Source organism: Mustela lutreola, chromosome 13 (genome assembly GCF_030435805.1).
Source record: "Mustela lutreola isolate mMusLut2 chromosome 13, mMusLut2.pri, whole genome shotgun sequence".
NCBI classification, from domain to species: domain Eukaryota; kingdom Metazoa; phylum Chordata; class Mammalia; order Carnivora; family Mustelidae; genus Mustela; species Mustela lutreola.
Genome location: NC_081302.1, coordinates 42,600,573 through 42,618,614, shown reverse-complemented (window position 1 = coordinate 42,618,614; position 18,042 = coordinate 42,600,573).

Below are 18,042 nucleotides of genomic sequence, written 5' to 3'. Positions count from 1 at the left end.
ACAGAATTGTAAAAATATGAAGAGGTATTTATATAGAAAGTATACAAATAGACTTAAAGCCAGAGGAAATATTTGAAAGAATAAGTGCTGGTTTAAAATCTGTCAGAAGCAGATCTTCACTATTTAACATGTAAATAATAATGCTTTGCAATTCTTCTATAAAATAATACTTTTGTTTGCTAAGACTAAATATATATATATATATATATGTATATATAATTGCTGAGACATTAGTAAAAAACTATCTCAAGGAAATATTCCTGGAAACATTGGGTTATGACTCAGAGGCAAAGAGAATAATTCAGGTCTTACTTTCCAGTGACACTATAGCCCAATCTATTCAACAGTCTATTCAGGAACTGCCTAATAATATAAAAGACTAACACAGGACAAATGAAATGAACAAATTACTTTTTATTTGTTATTTGATACTGACATAGCTGTTGCTAATTTATTAGTTGTGTAATTTAAGCATGATGCACTTATGAAGAAAGTAGTATTTTCTTCCCCAAATGTAATGATGACAAACAAGACTATCTTTGACCTATTTAATGAAAACTTATATTACCAACAAGTGTTTGAAATGTAAGTTAAAAATAAAAGTGTTTTGATAATGCAGCTGCAATGATAGATACATATTCTAGCATAGTTACCAATTCAAGAAACTTACAGAAAATGCAAATCAATCAATATATGTTGTCCTTCATCAAGAAAATCATGATAAAATCAACCAAAACAAAACAAAACAAAAAACAACAAAAACAAAACAACAACAACAAATCCACCAAAACAAAGCATCAACTGAATTTAATAGAATCTTTAGTAAATTGCAAAACAAATACCATATTTAATTTGAAGATATTTTCCTTGTGACCTGATAAACTAGTATCTGATCATTAAAAACTACTTTTACATGCTTAGGTACATTGGTTATCATGGAGAAAAATTCTGAAATAAACTTTACACATAAAAAGAAACCAGTTTGGTCCCAACATTTAGAGATATGAGTTGGACAGCTGGTCTTGCTAATTAGACTGATGTGTTCAATGATTTTAATGAGCTTATAACCACCATTCATGGGAAGAATGTAACTCGATTTTCAAAGACAGATAAGTCCCTCTCCCTCTGCCCCTCCACTGCTTGTTCTCTCTCTCTCTAATTAAAAAAACAAAAAACAAAAAACAAAAAAAGATAAAAAAGCAGAAATGAAACTCAAACGTCACTAAGGACAAGGCTTCTTCATGTTTTTAAGACATTATTAAGAAATAGTCTGTGGGGCGCTGTAGTGGCTGTCTGTTGGGCATCTGACTCTTAATTTCAGCTCAGGCCATGATCTTCAGGGCTGTGATGTGTAGCCCCTGCATTGGAATGGACACTGGGCATGGAGCCTACTTAAGATTCTCTCTGCTCCTCCACCATTCCCTTCCTTTTCCTCTTTAAAAAAAAAATCTGTAATTTGACCATAATAATCAGAAATATATGATGATCTCTAAGCACTTTATATTTAATGTAATATTTTGAGTTTATTTTCAAATTCAAATAAGAACATTCACATATTGGAAATTTAGGATCCAAAAACAATTTATTTCATTGAAAGAAGACTTAAATTTAATTCTAATTTTTCTGGACAAATTGTAGAACTAACTACTAATTAGGGGCATCCAGATGGCTCAGTCAGTTAAATGTCCAACTTTTTGGTTTTTTTTAAGATTTTATTTATTTATTTGACAGAGATCACAAGTAGGCAGAGAGGCAGGCAGAGAAAGTGAGAGGGAAGCAGGCTCCCTGCTGAGCAGAGAGCCCGATGCGGGACTCGATCCCAGGACCCTGAGATCATAACCTGAGCCGAAGGCAGCGACTTAATCCACTGAGCCACCCAGGTGCCCCTAAATGTCCAACTCTTGATTTTAGCTCCAGTCATGATCTCACGGTCTGTGAGATCAAGACCCATGTCAGGCTCCATGCCCAGCAGGGAGTCTACTCGAAATTCTCTCTCTCTCTCTGCCATTCCTCTGCTCACACATACACTCTCCCTCTCTCTAAAATAAATAAATAAATCTTTCTTTTAAAGATTTTATTTATTTATTTGAGATAGAGAATGAGAGTGAGAGCGAAAACATGAGTGGGGAGACAGAGGAAGAGGGAGAAGCAGACTCCCAACTGAGCAGGGAGCCTGATGCAGGGCTCTATCCCAGGACCATGGAATCATGACCTGAGCAGAAGACAGACTCTTAACTGACTGAGCCACTAAGGTGCCCCAATAAGTAAATATATATATTTTTTAAAACCACTAATTAAAGATTGGGGGGTGCTTGGGTGGCTCAGTCGGTTAAGCATCTGCCTTCAGCTCAGGTCAGATCCCAGAATCCTGGGATTGAGCCCCACGTCAGTCTCTCTGCTCAGTGGAAAGCCTGCTTTCCCCTCTCCCTCTGTCATTCACCCCACTTGTGCTTTCTGGCTCTATCTCTCTATCAAATAAATAAATAAAAATCGTAAAAACAAAAAAGGTTGAAAATACATCATATATTTCATTTTAGATAAATGTTAAAATAGAGTACACTAAACTTGCTCAAAATGCTTTAAAATCTTATCCTCTATCCCCAATGATATATTATTATGATTAAAACAAGTCTTATTGACTCTTTCCTTTGCTCTGTAGAAGCTTTTCATCTTGATATCACAGAGATTTTTTTTCCTATGTTAGTTTTGTTCAAATTATGTTTATTAAAATGTAACCTCATGTTTGTGGAATCCAGTTACCAAAAAAAATAGTGCTTCTATTGTTTATGTCTAATGTTTAATTTCAGTTCAGTATTCTTATAACTTATTTTCATTTTAAACCTATAAATCCACAAAAGATTGGGGTAACAATGGCCTTGTACCTGAGAGGTACTCATATTAACCCTCTCTGTGGTGTGGTGATATATATATATATATATATATATATATATATATATATATATATATATATATCTTATTTCTTTGCAACATCATAGCCTTTTTCACACACTCTGAACTTATAGCATTGGGCCCAGAGTTGTTCTCTGCTTTTGGAAAAGAGTAAATAAATGTCAAAGGCATTTTCAGTAAGCAGTTGATACACAAAATTCATTCTTCCAGTTCCCTGCGAGATTCTGCCCACTTGGTTTCCTGTCTGCATCTCAAGCAAGACTAAACCTGTATTCATCATCTTTTCCAGAATCAGTTCTTGAATGCAAATTTCACATTTTATTAGTACCATAATCTTTTACTCATTCAGATCTCCAAATATGTAGTCATCTCTGACTTTTACTACTCTTTTTCATATACCCTATTGGCAGGCAATACCACAACATGCCCAGGAGTGCTTTCTTATTTTATGATCTGCTTGCATAATTTCTGACTCCAATGTCCTTCAGCCATATTTGTATGTGCAGATCATAACAAGCTTTTAAAATCCCAGCTAAAATATCATAACTTGTCAGTTTACCCTAATTTTTACAGTATGAAGTAGTCTCTCCCTACACTTTACTATTTTAACATTCTCTCCTAAGCGTCTTTTGACACTGCTTTGGGACAATTTTACTCCATACTGTCATTTTCTTTGTGGAAGCAGAGGTTGTCATTTATCTTTTCTGTAGATGCAATGCTATCATGAAAAGATCTCTCAGTGGTAAGTGGTAAATCAAAGTTTGTTGAATGAATTTTAGCAAAGATTTCTTAAATTGTATTTCTCCATCATTTTACTCTCATACAGAGGAAGAGAAAGCATACATTTGGACTTTTGGCTTAGACCACTGAAGTAAACAAATACAAAGGATCACATTGACATTGAAAATGTTGGCGGTTACATTGTGAACAATAAATGTTTTTATTTACTACAAAAAATTAGAAAAGTCTTAAATCATGGGGGAGGTGATTCAAGGAGGTGCTGTGATGAAAAAGAAGCAATCATTGCAGAGCAATAAATAAATGCTTGAAACTTATAAACTAATCAACAAAAATGTATGAAGTATCAGAAAGGAGGACTTTCCTATACTGGTTTGAATTGACACAGTCTTGAGGGAAGATTTCTAGCCTATCTCATGTAAAACACTTATGTCAGTAAGGGTTCCAGACACAGAGGGAGAAACAGAAAATGCAAATCCTCATGGAAGCATGTTTTGTTGTTGTTGTTTTGTTTTGTTTTTAAACAAAACAACTAGATAAAAAGAAAGACAACAATAATTATGTTATCCACTTCACTTTAAGACACATTGTGCCTATTAGGAATGGTTTCAATTCCCCAAAAAAGAGTTATAAAGCTTACTATGAACTATAAGACATAAATGGTAAATGTACCACGTATTTTTAAAAATTTATAAATTCTTGGTAATGGAAAGATCAAAATCACATTATCATGCTATACATAATGAAATATGAAATATTTCATTTCATAATGAAATAGGAAAGAAATGAAGTTCAAATATCTATATTAATTCTGTTTTAAATATTGATTGGTGGGTTGATTGGTTGATTGATTCAATGGATTTTTTGTGGATAAACTATTTTATATGCTACACTCTTTACAGTATAAAGAAAACTCATATGATATAACCCATTCTTCAAGCATGCAGTATTACAGAAAAGGCTGGTATGTGAACTATAGCTTTAAATCAGGATTGCATTTTAAAACTTTAAAATGGTCTAGAGGAATAAAGAAAGGAAAATAACAGAACGAGAGAATAAATATTGAAAAATAACATTTTACAGAAGAGGTGCTATGTGGCCTGACCCTTGAAAAATGTATTAGTATCAATGTGTTCTGGTTATGTATGGCTTGCAAGGAATAATCCAATATTTAGTGAATTAAAATATTAATAGTTACTTTATTACATCTCACTGTTCTGGTGATTGCCAGTTTCAGCCAGGCAATATTCTTTAAGTGTCTCTAATGAGTTCGTACTCAGTTGTTCGCTGGGTCTGGAGGTACACTGACCTGTTTCTTACTCTGTGAGTGTTGGTTGATGCTGCTTATTGACCGAGACCAGAGCTAAGGCTTTCAGTTAAAAAATAAATAAAATAAAAAATAAAAAACAGACAAAATAAAAAGCAAGACAAAACAAAAAAACATCTGAAGTCTTTTCATGCTGTATGGGTTTCTTCATTTTATGAAGTCAGCATCTCCAGAAAACAAGGCAAATATCTATGGCATTTGTGAGAGCTAACCTCACATGTCACTTAACCTCACTTCCATTATTTTCCATGGGTTAGCTCAATCACAAAGGACTGCTCAGCTTCAGAGGGAAGGCTTTGTTAGAAGAACAGGCAGGATGGAATGTACTGTGTCAAATATGTTTGGGAAAATCTAATTGACCATACCATGTTATATGTTGAATGTATCAATAAACAAAGGGAAGAAAAGGATATTCCTGTCATGTTGGTGCATGTCGAAGACATTGTAGTATTTCTCCACCATTCACTCCACCTTACCTCTATTAGCTGGCTGCTGTTCTGGTTCCAGGGGACAGGTACAGTTTAACTGACCTGTGCCAATCCCCAAAACATATTCTCCTGGCCCAAGTGATTGCTTCAGAGTTAAGTACTTGCCCCAATTTTCCAAATCTGGGGCAAGTTCAGGACATTTTTCATGATTAAAGATCACATTTCCTTTTTCTCAAAAATGGATGAAGATTTATATAATCTAACATCTATCTGAAGCCATCTTAAATCTATAAATAGAACATGCATTAAATAAATTTGAAACTAACACAGGTAGATAGGACAAATGAAAAGAAATGATGGCCTTTCTTCATTATTCACTGGAATGAGCAAATCCTGAAGACCACTCTACCTTCAAAGTATGTGAGTTAATAATTTCCATTTTATTTAAGCCAATGTAAGTGGAGTTTTCTAGAAAGCTAAGAACACCACAGTGATTTAGACTTAGTGCTCTAGGCAAAATGATACAATTAATTAATCTGTAATAGACAGACAAGGATTGTTCTGATATTTGCTTCAGAAAGATCAGTTTAGAAGCAGTGTAGAACATGCATTGAAAAGAGGCAAAACTGCAGGCCAGTTGTCTGCAGTGACTCATTCCCATGAGAATGGAGCAAGTTACATTTTAGGAGGACTGGGATAGAGAAGACATGTCAAGCAGGAGAGACAGTAAGGAGGTGTATTTCTTTCTTAAAAATCCAAAGATTCTGTTGAAAGTGACCAGCCGGCTATGGACTATAGGAAGAAAAGCTGGATTTAGGGGGAAAAAAAATACGTGCGCGTGTGCGCACACACACACACACACACACACACACACTTCCTGTCAAGTACACTTCCTGTAAGCAAAAAAGAAAAAAAAATGTAGTTTTTAACTATTTTAATGTGCATTAAAATTTTCAATAATGTAATTACTATTGAAACAAAGGGATTTTTTTTTTTCTTAGTTTGCTAGGGGTTTTAACTCATTAAAAAAAATTGCTTCTGGTATTGAATCTTCAACACAGTATACCTGAATTACCTTTTGTTTTATAGCTGTTTCTTTGGTGGTCATTCACCAAGAGTGGTGCTCAGCCTTTGTGCAAAGAAGGCATTTTTTCGCTCAATCTCTGATTATATTTTCCTTTGTTTATTTAAGTATTTTCACTTTAATAGCTATCCTGCTGTGGTTTCTATGAGTAGACTGACTTGAGTTCAGGAGAGGACAAAACATAGGGAAGGATATGACACAGACCTTGTCTTTGAAGTGGGTTCAGAAAGTTATTTTCTTTTAACTCAAACAGATGTATTGATTTTACTTTGGGTTTTAACACATTTTATAAAAATATTAGTGGAATTTTGGACAGATTGCTTCTGTTCTTCTGTCTCATAGCTTTTATCTTCACACTTAGCCACGTCGTCATTTTTTACGTGTTGCAGGAGAACAAAGGTGGACAACATCATCAACAGAATATCTCCCATGCTCCTTCTCAGACATAGGCATTATTTAGCTAGTGTTCTCTACATAAGAATATTTATAAATATAAATAAATTTTCCAAAGGCTTCCAATTGCTGAGGAGAGGCCAGAGGTCTTAGGCAATTTTTTCCTGGGGCATGCACTGGGGAAGATTATGTTGCCCTCCCAGGCATTTAAACAATTTCCTGACTGGTAAACTGTAATCCTGGATGAAGTGTGCTTAGAGATTAGCAGCATGGGTTTGCTGTTATTGCTGTTGATTTTTCCCTGCTGGGTAGAAACTAAATATTATCTTCCCAGGTGACAAACAGGTCCCAGGCCTGCAATGTGCACTAAGTGTCCTATATGTAGCTTCCAAATTTTATGGAAAAATTTGGCACAAGTTAAAATATTGTGGAAAATTGAATAACCTTATCTACCTGAATAAAATGGATTAAGAGGCTTTGCTGTGATTATACTGTAGTTGTATGCATCTCTTCTTACTCAAGCGGTTTCTAAAACATTTTCCTAAAGTGTCATCTGAGAATTAAACTAGTCCTGGAATACAGACATTGTCATCTTTTTCTCCTAATATGAGGACACCAGAACAACAACAACAAAAACAAAAAATAAAAAAAAAATAAAAAAAAAGAAAGAAAAAGAAAAAGGAATTTATAACCACCAACAAGGATTAGATATCCTACTTTTGGGATTGATGCAAAACTTACAATATAGTGATATAATAGATCCAAAGTGGTGCGTCTGGAAAGAACAACTTCAACGTCACTTCTTTGTCCCCTTGAAACATTAAGAGGTAATAATGACTAAGAAGTAAGAAACTGCAATCTTGTCCGCCAACATTTCTAGATGTTACTGTTTTTTGATTTTTAAAAAATGTTACTGTTTTGATTAAACTTGACGTTAGTTATCTCAAAGAGCAATCATACACTGCTTTGTTTGTTTTCTAGATGTATTTTAAACAAACCACCATTTTGCAGTCTGTCTTCTCTATTCTCTTCTCCAATTATGGCAAATTTGTAAAACCAGTTATCTTCCTTTTCAATTATTCCCTTAAAGAAGATTTTATTTTCCTGTGGATACTAGCTGGCATTCTACTGAATGGACATGAAGATGATTTGGTCCATCATATGACTTTTTAAGCAAGCCAAGCCTCACTGCTACCATTTGTTATTAAGTCTACTCAGCAGACCAAAGGGTTTGCTTCCCCAGACCCTGTTCTAAGAAAACATAACCCTCAGGTGTCTTTGCACAGCTTTGGAAGAAAACTGCATAGAATTAGATATCCTACAGTTGATCATTGTACATCAGACAATTCCCCCCACGGTTTAAGGAAGCACCTTTGTTAAACTAATTAAGGTGGTACTGGTGGTGGGAGAGGACAAGAAACCAACCAAAAAGAGAACCCTGAAATCTAATCTGGTTCTTTGTCCCCAGAGAGAAATCACATTGAAATTTGGAGGACTGCAGATCAAAGTCCCCATCTTAGTTGAAGCATGTTTTGAAAATGCTTTCTTTAGAACTCTTGTATTTTTTTTTAAGATTATTTATTTATTTATTTGACAGAGAGAGATCACAAGTAGGCAGAGAGGCAGGCAGAGAGAGGAGAGGAGGAAGCAGGCTCCCTGCTGAGCAGAGAGCCCGATGCGGGACTTGATCCCAGGACCCTGAGATCATGACCTGAGCCGAAGGCAGCGGCTTAACCCACTGAGCCACCCAGGCGCCCCTAGAACTCTTGTATTAAATAAGAGAATTTCTTCACAGTAAGGAATAACTGAAAGTAAAAGTAGTTAAGTAATTTATTGAAGACACTAGAAGGCAGTGTTGTAGGTTTTCTCTGGTGAATCTGTCTGAATTAATGAGTTAATTTGGGATTCCATCAAGGCCTTTGATGGAGAAAGTTTAGTTAACTACATTTTCAGTTCAATCACAATAGGCAATGCTTTTTGTATTTTCTGTATCATTTCTTTACGTCGCATTTCCTACTAACTTTTCACTGCCCTAATAGGCATCCTTCCTTTTGGGTTGTTTTGTTCATATTTATTTCAAATCACAATCAATGATACTGATCTATCTATCTCATTCAGTATATATTTTTTCTTTATCATTCAGCATTGGTTTTGTTTTGTTTTGTTTGTTTATTGAAGAATAATTGGCATACAATACCGCATTAGTTTCAGGTGCACAACATAGTGATTCAACATTATATAAATGACAAAACGGTCACCACAATAAATACGGCTACCATCTGTGTGTTCCTGCTATCTTTTAAATTATAGCCATGGTGTTGACTGTACACTGAGTTTCATGATTCAAACAACTACACAGTACGACTTGATGGAAACCCATGTTACCACCTTTGCTTTACCACCATAAGCAAATGTTACAAATATCTTTGTGTATTTATAGTTTATAAATCTATGTATTTCTCCAGAACATTATTCAAACATTCCTTTTTCTTTAAAGATTTTATTTATTTATTTGACAGAGAGATCACAAGTAGGCAGAGAGGCAGGCAGAGAAAGAGAGAGAGAGGAGGAAGCAGGCTCCCCGCTGAGCAGAGAGCCCGACATGGGACTCGATCCCAGGACCTTGAGATCATGACCTGAGCCAAAGGCGGCGGCTTAACCCACTGAGCCACCCAGGCGCCCCTCTCCAGAACATTATTCAAAAGTAAGGTTACGATCATATACACACCCACACACACACAAATGTTTCCAATTGCTCTCTTTAGTGACTATACCTGCCTGTATCCTTTCTCTGATAAATATATATGTCAAGTTAAGAATAAAGGTTTTCAGTAATAATGAAATTGATAAGGCTTTAAATAAAATAATAAATTATATATTAGGTTAAATATCTTCATTTATACACTACTTTCTGGCTTAAGGATGTCATCACATGGCAGCATACTAATGTTGAAGTCCAAGTGACACATAATCAATATACATTCAATATATATGTTTGATAGAATACACACACATATTCATATCAAATGCAAGAAAAATATAAATCTATATGAAATTTGATGGAAAGAAACGTAATGTGTTTCCATCAAATTTCAAGTACATGTGTGTCTGTGTGTGTGTGTGTGCATATTTATTTTGTTTTAAATTTATATATGCATATAATTTTTAAGGTGGTTGCTTCCATTAAATTTCATTGATAAAATATGACATATTTCTTCTGACCTAACAACCATTTGAAATAAGTATTTAACTTTTTTTTTAAGTATTTAGCTTTTATGCTAAAAGTCAAACTAGTATTTCTGTGAATTAATTGGAATATTATTAATAATATTAGCCAGGGTAATAAGATGCCATATGCCACCACCATTTGGATAGAGCTCAATAGAAACACAAGTGGGAAATAATATGGTGTATTATGGTTAGGAATTGCGAGTATGTATTATATTCAGTGAGAAAGTGATAGAAAATTAATAGCACTTTGAAAAATGAGGATATTTGATTAACAAAAATATCTTCTTTCTATCAATCATTCTTTGAATTATTCAGGTAAAAGTAAGCAAAATTTATTTCTATGGCAATTCTATTTTAAACTGGCAAGGGTAATATGAAAAACAGAAAATAACTCAACTCCCACATTTATTAATTTTTCTTTGGTAGTTTAACTTGCTGGGTTTGCAAAATGTTGAGGCTGAATGTTATATATCAACTTAAGAATGCTCCCTGGGTTCCTTTCTAGTGCATTTATAGTGCCAAAGATAGACTGATCAAATGCATAAATCAATAAAGTTATTTTAAAATAAAATCATTAATCCAGAGTTGGGATGTGATAAAGTTCCAGACAGAAAGAGGAAGAATTACTCCATTATATGTTTTTAAAAGATGATTTATGGAATAATTCAAATGATAGAGAAGTAGGAATAAATATTTAAATAAAAAAGAAGTACTTCCTAATCTTAATTTTCTAAGGGCTTTTTAAATGTCAAAAAATAATCTTTTTTCAGTATAAAAATATCATATGTTATAAAATATGGAAGAAGCCAAACATACAAACAAAGTCACTCATGAAACCGTTACACTAACAGAATTACTGCATCAAGGTGAATGATTATTCCTCTCAATTTTTCCCTTCTCATAGAGTTGTTATCACAGGATATAGAATTCTGTGTAATTTTTGCTTCATGAGAATTTATATATATTTTTCCCATGTTGCCATGTAGTCTATTACTTTCAGTTTTAATGTATACAATCCCAAGCTAACATAGGTATACTAAAATCCACTGAGTTAGTTCTTTATTGTTGGAAATTTGGATTTTTTCCTACATATGCAATTACAGATAATATAGTTTGAAACATCTTTATTTAAATTGTGTTATTTTCCCTATCACTTAATATAAATTATTATTAAATTTGAATTATTGGACAAAATAGTTCTCTTAGTCCATTTAAGACTGCTCTAGCAACAGAAATTTATTTCTTACCCTTGTGGAGGCTGGGAAGTCCAAGATCAAGGCACTGACAGATTCAAGGTCTGGAGAAGGCTCAATGCCTGGTTTATAGACAGCTGTCTTCTCCTCTTCTAGAGGTAACCTTACATAGCAGAAAAGATAAGGGAACTATCAGCAATCTCTTTTGTAAGGCACTAATCACAATGATGAGGGCTCTATCCTTCACATAATCACCTCCTAATACCATCACTTTGAGAATTAGGTTTTAATACATGAATTTTGAGAAGATACATTTAGTCTAAATAGTACATATGATTTAAGCTTTAAGGCTGTATTACCAATACATTTTCCAAAAACTTATTCATGTTTATAATGTCAATAGAAATATGTAAGTAAGGTATGTTTCATTACTACAAAATTGGATATTTGATTTAAAAGTGACAATAACTTCACTTGAACATTCTTAGTTTACAAACTGAATATTTCTTATCAATTATATTAAATTTATTTTATCAGTTGTTTAATAATGTCTTTTATTACTCTGCTCTTGTTTTTTTATTATTTTCTATTTGGAAAGTAAATTACTCTCACATATTTCAATTAATTGCTAATTATTTTAAAATAATTAATATATCAGTTTTTCATATTTCATTGCTCAGCTATGATTTTTTATCCTGAAAACACATTCATGGCAGTGTTTTTAATATTTAAAACATAATTGTGATTTTTCATAAGAAACATTTTTACAGTAATATTCACCCTATGTAAATAGAAAATATATTATTACCTATAACTTTTCACCAATAATGTCTTTGTTACCAATGTGACGTCTAGATCAGGCAAACAGGAGCATATATGATTTGGAGTAAAAACTTTTACATTTTCTTTCAGCTGGAAATAAAGGTTTAAAAATTATGTGGTTTCTTATAATATAAAATTTCATGAATATGATTGAAAAGTCCAGGTGAAAATGCCCTTTTCACCAGTAACTATATATGCAACTATGTCTTATTTTTTCCTCTTGCTCACATCAAATTGTTTTTAAGAGGACCAACCAGCACAATGAAGGGAGAGAGGTGAGTACAGTGAGCTGCAAACAGCTTTGAAGGTGCAGAAAATGCTTGAAAAATCTGATCAAAATTTGTTGATCATGCAGACTCATGAAATATTTTTTCTTCAAAATTTTGGGACTTTTTTGAAGCATAGTTGACATTTGTATAGTTTCAGATGTACAATATGATGTTTCAACAATTCTCTACATTACACTGCTCACCATAATAAATGTGGTTTCTACCTGTTCACCATCCTTGGTATTATAATATTATTGACTATATTCTCTATGTTGAATTTTTTATCCCTGTGACTGTATGTTGGTACTTCTTAATCCCCTTCACTCATTTCATTCATTCTCCCAACTCCTCCCTGCCCCTGTCCTTTTTGGCAACCATCAGTTTTATTTCAACATTTGTGAGTCTATTTCTGTTTTTGTTAATTTCTTTTGCTTTTCAGGTTCCTCATGTAAGTGAGATCATGTGGTAATTGTCTTTCACTGAAAAACGAGAGGTCAATCCAGGCTGTAGCAATGGCAAGATATTCTTCTTCATGGCTGAACAATATTCCACTGCATATACACACCACATCTTCTTTATCCATGCATCTATCCATAAACACTTAGGTTGTTTCCTTATCTTGGCTATTATAAATAGTGCTGCAATAAACATAGGTACATATACCTTTCTGAATGAATACTTTTGATTCCTTTGTGTAAATATCCAGTAGTGGAATTATATTTTACAGTATTTCTATTTTTAACTTTTTAGGAAACTCCATATGTTTTCCACAGTAGCTGCACCAATTTGCATTCCCACCAACAGTGCATGAGTCTTTCTTTTTCTCTACATCCTCACCAACACTTGTTGTTTCTTGTCTTTTTTGGTTTTAGCCATTCTGACAGATGTAAAGCAATATCTCATGTGGTTTGATTTGCACTTCTCTGATAAATAAATGAGTTGAGAATCTTTTCATATGTCTGATGGCCATCTGTATGTCTTATTTGAAAAAATATCTATCCAGGTCCTATGCCCATTTTTAAATTGGATTATCTGTGGGAATTTTTGTTAATTCAGTTGTCATCTATCCAACAAGTATGTATTGCATACCTACTACATGTCAGGTACATCAAAGACAAAAACAAATATATAACCATCATGCAGTTTACCTGTTAATACAATAGATATAAAATAAATTAATGATATCAGATAGTAACAGATAGTAGAAAGTGAAGACAGTATGTGTATGGGAAGGAGATTCAGAGAACAATTTTATATAGTATGTTTATTGAAAGCTTATTAAAGAGATGACATTTTAGCTATCTTTTAAAGTTCTATAATTTAAGATATTATGTAAATAATTATGGCTTTTCAAAAAATAACCTAAACTCAAGCACATTCAATGAGGAGAAAGAAAGGACAGGCAAGTATTGCTGAGTACAACACAGGAGGAAATTTAAAATAGAAAACACTAAATGAAAGAGGAGAAGATATGTAATACATGTGTCTAGAAGTTACACTGAGCATTTATTTGACCACTGTCTCATTCAGTTGTGCAGATGATGACATTTCTATCCTGCATGTTGCTAAAAGGTGAGGCATCTGGGTAGCTCAGTGGGTTAAGTGTCTGCCTTCGGCTTGGGTCATGATCCCAGGGTCCTGGCTCTCTGTTCAGCAGAGAGGCTGCTTCTCCTACTACCTCTTCCAGTCGTTCTGCCTGCTTGTTCACTTTCTCTATCTCTGTCAAATAAATAAATAAAATCTTAAAAAAAATAATGCTGGAGGGTACCATCCATAATGCAGGGGCTGGAGTCTTGGCCTTAGATAACTTATGCCAGAGCCTTTTCAGAGTCTATGTGGGAGTGCAAGGTATAGGTAATGAATTTTACTTTGGGTTGTTTCTGAGTAGTAGGAGAAGAGAAAGAAGGCATGCAAATTGTGGTCATTTACTTCCCTTTCATACAGAAGACTATGCTGGAAGGTACGAAGTCCCTCCTCTTACCATTCCAGACTTATAATGATATCTGCATGTATCCATTCTGGTATATTTGAATGTCATTGTTTCAATAGTATGGAAAGAATCATCTCCATGGGGTGTTTCCAAGCACTTATGGCCTGTTTCCTTCCAGATGCTGTTTGACTCCATTATCACTTTCTGTTACATTGTAAGCCACTGCCTTTCACATGTTTGAAACAAATTAAAAAAAAAATAAAAACTTATAACTATGTTCTAGTCTTGTTCACTTTATTTTTATTTATTTTTTATTTTAACTTTTTAAAACCTTTTTTAAAAAATTATTTATTTATTTGACACACACAGAGAGAGAGAGAGAGCACACAAACAGCAGGAGCAGGCAGAGGGAGAGAGAGAAGAAAACTCCTTGACGAGCAAGGAGCTACATACAGGCTTCATCCCAGAATCCTGGAAACATGACCTGATCCAAAGACAGGTGTTTAACTGATTGAGCCACCAGGCACCCCAAGTCTTGTTCATTTTATATAACCCCTCAAAATCCTGCCTGAATAATTCGCTTCACTGTGCCTTTTTTTTTTCCTCTTTAAATATTTTCATGAAAAGAATAGGATAAACTCCCACTGTTGGTTTCCTGGCTGCTAATATTTTTCTAATATTTCTAATGTTTCTATTTTGCTTTCCAGACTGTCCTTCTGCCAGTATTAAATTTCAGTAACACAGTGTTAGGTGCCTGTTTCCTTGACCTTAAGCTACTTGAGGAATAAATCTTACTCAATTTACCAAGCCCATGAGTAAGCCTAGAATAGGCATATAACAGAAGTTCCATAAATATTTGATGAATGATAGATTGTTCGAATGAATGAATGAAAAAATGCTAATTCACTATATGTCAGCTATACAATCCAATCACGATACAATTCAACCCAACAAATGAGAACCTACCATCTGTGGGACACTCCAATACGACTTGGTAGTGCAAAAGCAAATCAAAAGCCTTATAGTGGCTTTTGTCATTAGTTTAGCAGAAGAATTAAAAATGGTGATATAAATCACAAATGCAACATAAGTTGCTATAAAGATGAATACAGAGAATTACTTAACACTGTAAAGATTAATATATTTAACAGAAATGGACAAAAAACCATGCAGATTAAGTGATATTTGAAAAAATAGTCTTAGTGATGTAGGTGTTCTCCAGGTTACTAACACAAAAACCATTCAGGTAGAGAAAAGGGCATGTAAAAGGAATGTTGAATAAAACATGTTACATAGTGAGTAGAGGCAAGTGAAGTATGGAGGTGGTGTTACTAAGTAAAGAGGCTTTAGCTTGAGATGATTCTAGAAATAAATTCTTAATATAAATTATTTATTATATAATGGAGTTTTATTAGAAGTGACTTGGTCACACCTATATGTATGTATATATTTATGTGTATATATATTTTAAAGAGATTATTCTGAAAGCAAATGGAGGAAGGATTGGGAATTAGAGAAAGTGAGGAATTATTAAAATTCACCATTTTTCAGGCATTCTGGTAAAATTTTCCAACTTATTCTACTTTTCATCACTCTTCCAACTTATTCTTCTATTCTACTTTTCATCGCTATAGCACTTATAATTAACACAGTCTTACAGAATAGTCTGTAATGGAATAATCTAGAGGATAAAGAAAATAATTACCAAATATGCACTGGATCTTGGATTTGAACTCTGTTATTACTTCATCTAAACTATGTGTTTTAAATAATCCACTATATTACCTCTCGCAAGAAAAATCATAGCCATTTAAAGAGTATCTGTCATGAAATTTATTCTATGCTAGATTTCAAAATATATTCTCACATTCAGTCTTCATGAAATTATTAAATTAAAACTATTTTTATTCCTGTTTTATGGATGAGCAAACAGATTTGAGGGCTGGCTAACACGTGTAGGTTTCTATAAATGGTCAGTTATAGGAACAAAAGTTATCTGGTTTCTAATTCCAATATTTATTCTACTCTAAGTTATCATATTAAATCACAAGAACTGCCATAACTAAGTTGGAAGTAGAGGTCTAGAAAAAGTAGAGGTCTAGAGTTATAGAACTGTTCATTTATTGTGGCAAAATTAGACTGCTCTTTGAGTGAATATTAGAAAACAGGTGGGAAATAAGAGCAAGAGTGGAGCCAGGGATATGTCAGAGGTGTTTATGAAACATGAATTCAAAGCAAAGTGACTATATATCATCATATTTGATTTGTGTTGTTGAAATTATCGTTTTAAAACATATAAAACATCATACCAATTTGTTACAACTTTTTTCAAAGAGGAAAAAAAAACCCTTCTGGCAGTTGGAGAACATTTCTCATTGAGTTACTGTTTTGCAGCAAGATAGATACAAATGTACACTCATGATCAATCCATTTGACTATTGAAACAGAAATCATTCTGCACAACTGATTACATTTTCTGAAAATAAAAATACATGTAAAATTGATTAAAACTATTTTTAAAACTCATCTGACTTCTGGCTGAGTGGCATTTCTCATAACATAAGTCAAAATTTAGATGTTTATATGCCTGTTTAGCAAGAATAAGAGTTTGGCATATTATGGATATAATTCTTATTTGCACTACTACCTAATTGATAAATAAAATTTTCCTTTATGGATTGTATCAGAGACAACATCATTGTTTAAACTGTTAAATGTATGTAATTTTATATATTTTAAAACCTGATTAAATAAATTTTACTTAATTAAATTAAAATGTTATATATTTTAAAACTTGATTAATCACAATTTGTGGAGGTTAACTTAAAAATTATAGAGTATCATTTGTAAATGTCAAATATGAAATGCAAAAATTATCAAATTTAATGAGTAAAATCAAATTTTCACATGAACAATGCAGTGAAGTTGTAAAATTATTTGGTTGAAACATACATTTACTTACTTATTTATTTATTTATTTATTTGTTAAAGATTTTATTTATTTATTTGACAGAGAGAGAGAGATCACAAGTAGTCAGAGAGGGAGGCAGAGAGAGGAGGGGAAACAGGCTCCCCGGAGCAGAGAGCCTGATGTGGGACTCTATCCCAGGACTTGAAGATCACAACCCCAGCCGAAGGCAGAGGCCCAACTTATTGAACCACCCAGGTACCCCTGATTGAAACATTTATAAAAAATTTATCTATCTATCTGCCATTCTATATAAAATGCCTCAGGGACAAAGTAAATCAGAAGGCAGTAGATGGGAGTGGGGCCACAGAGTAATAACTTTGGATTAAATTGAATGTCAGAGGTTGCTCTACTCTATTGTGTCTTCTTTTACGAATATAGACACCTAATTCCTCACAAAACACTAGCAAACAGAATCCAGAAAAATACAAAAAGATTTATACACCAGGACAGATAGGGATTTATCTTAGGAATGTGAAGTTAGATTAACATCTGAAAATCAATGAATGTAATACAGCATAATAATAGACATAAAATAAAGGACAAAAACCACATGATTATCTCAATAGACAGAGAATATAATCATTTAACAAAACCCAAACCCTGTGATGATAAAATGACTCAGTGTAACTTGGAAAATGAAAGTTCCTCAATCTGATAAAGAGCCTCTGAAAAATGCACAGGTAACAAAACCCCTTGATGAAAGACTGAATTCTCCCTCACTAAGTTCATAATGAAGACAAGAATGT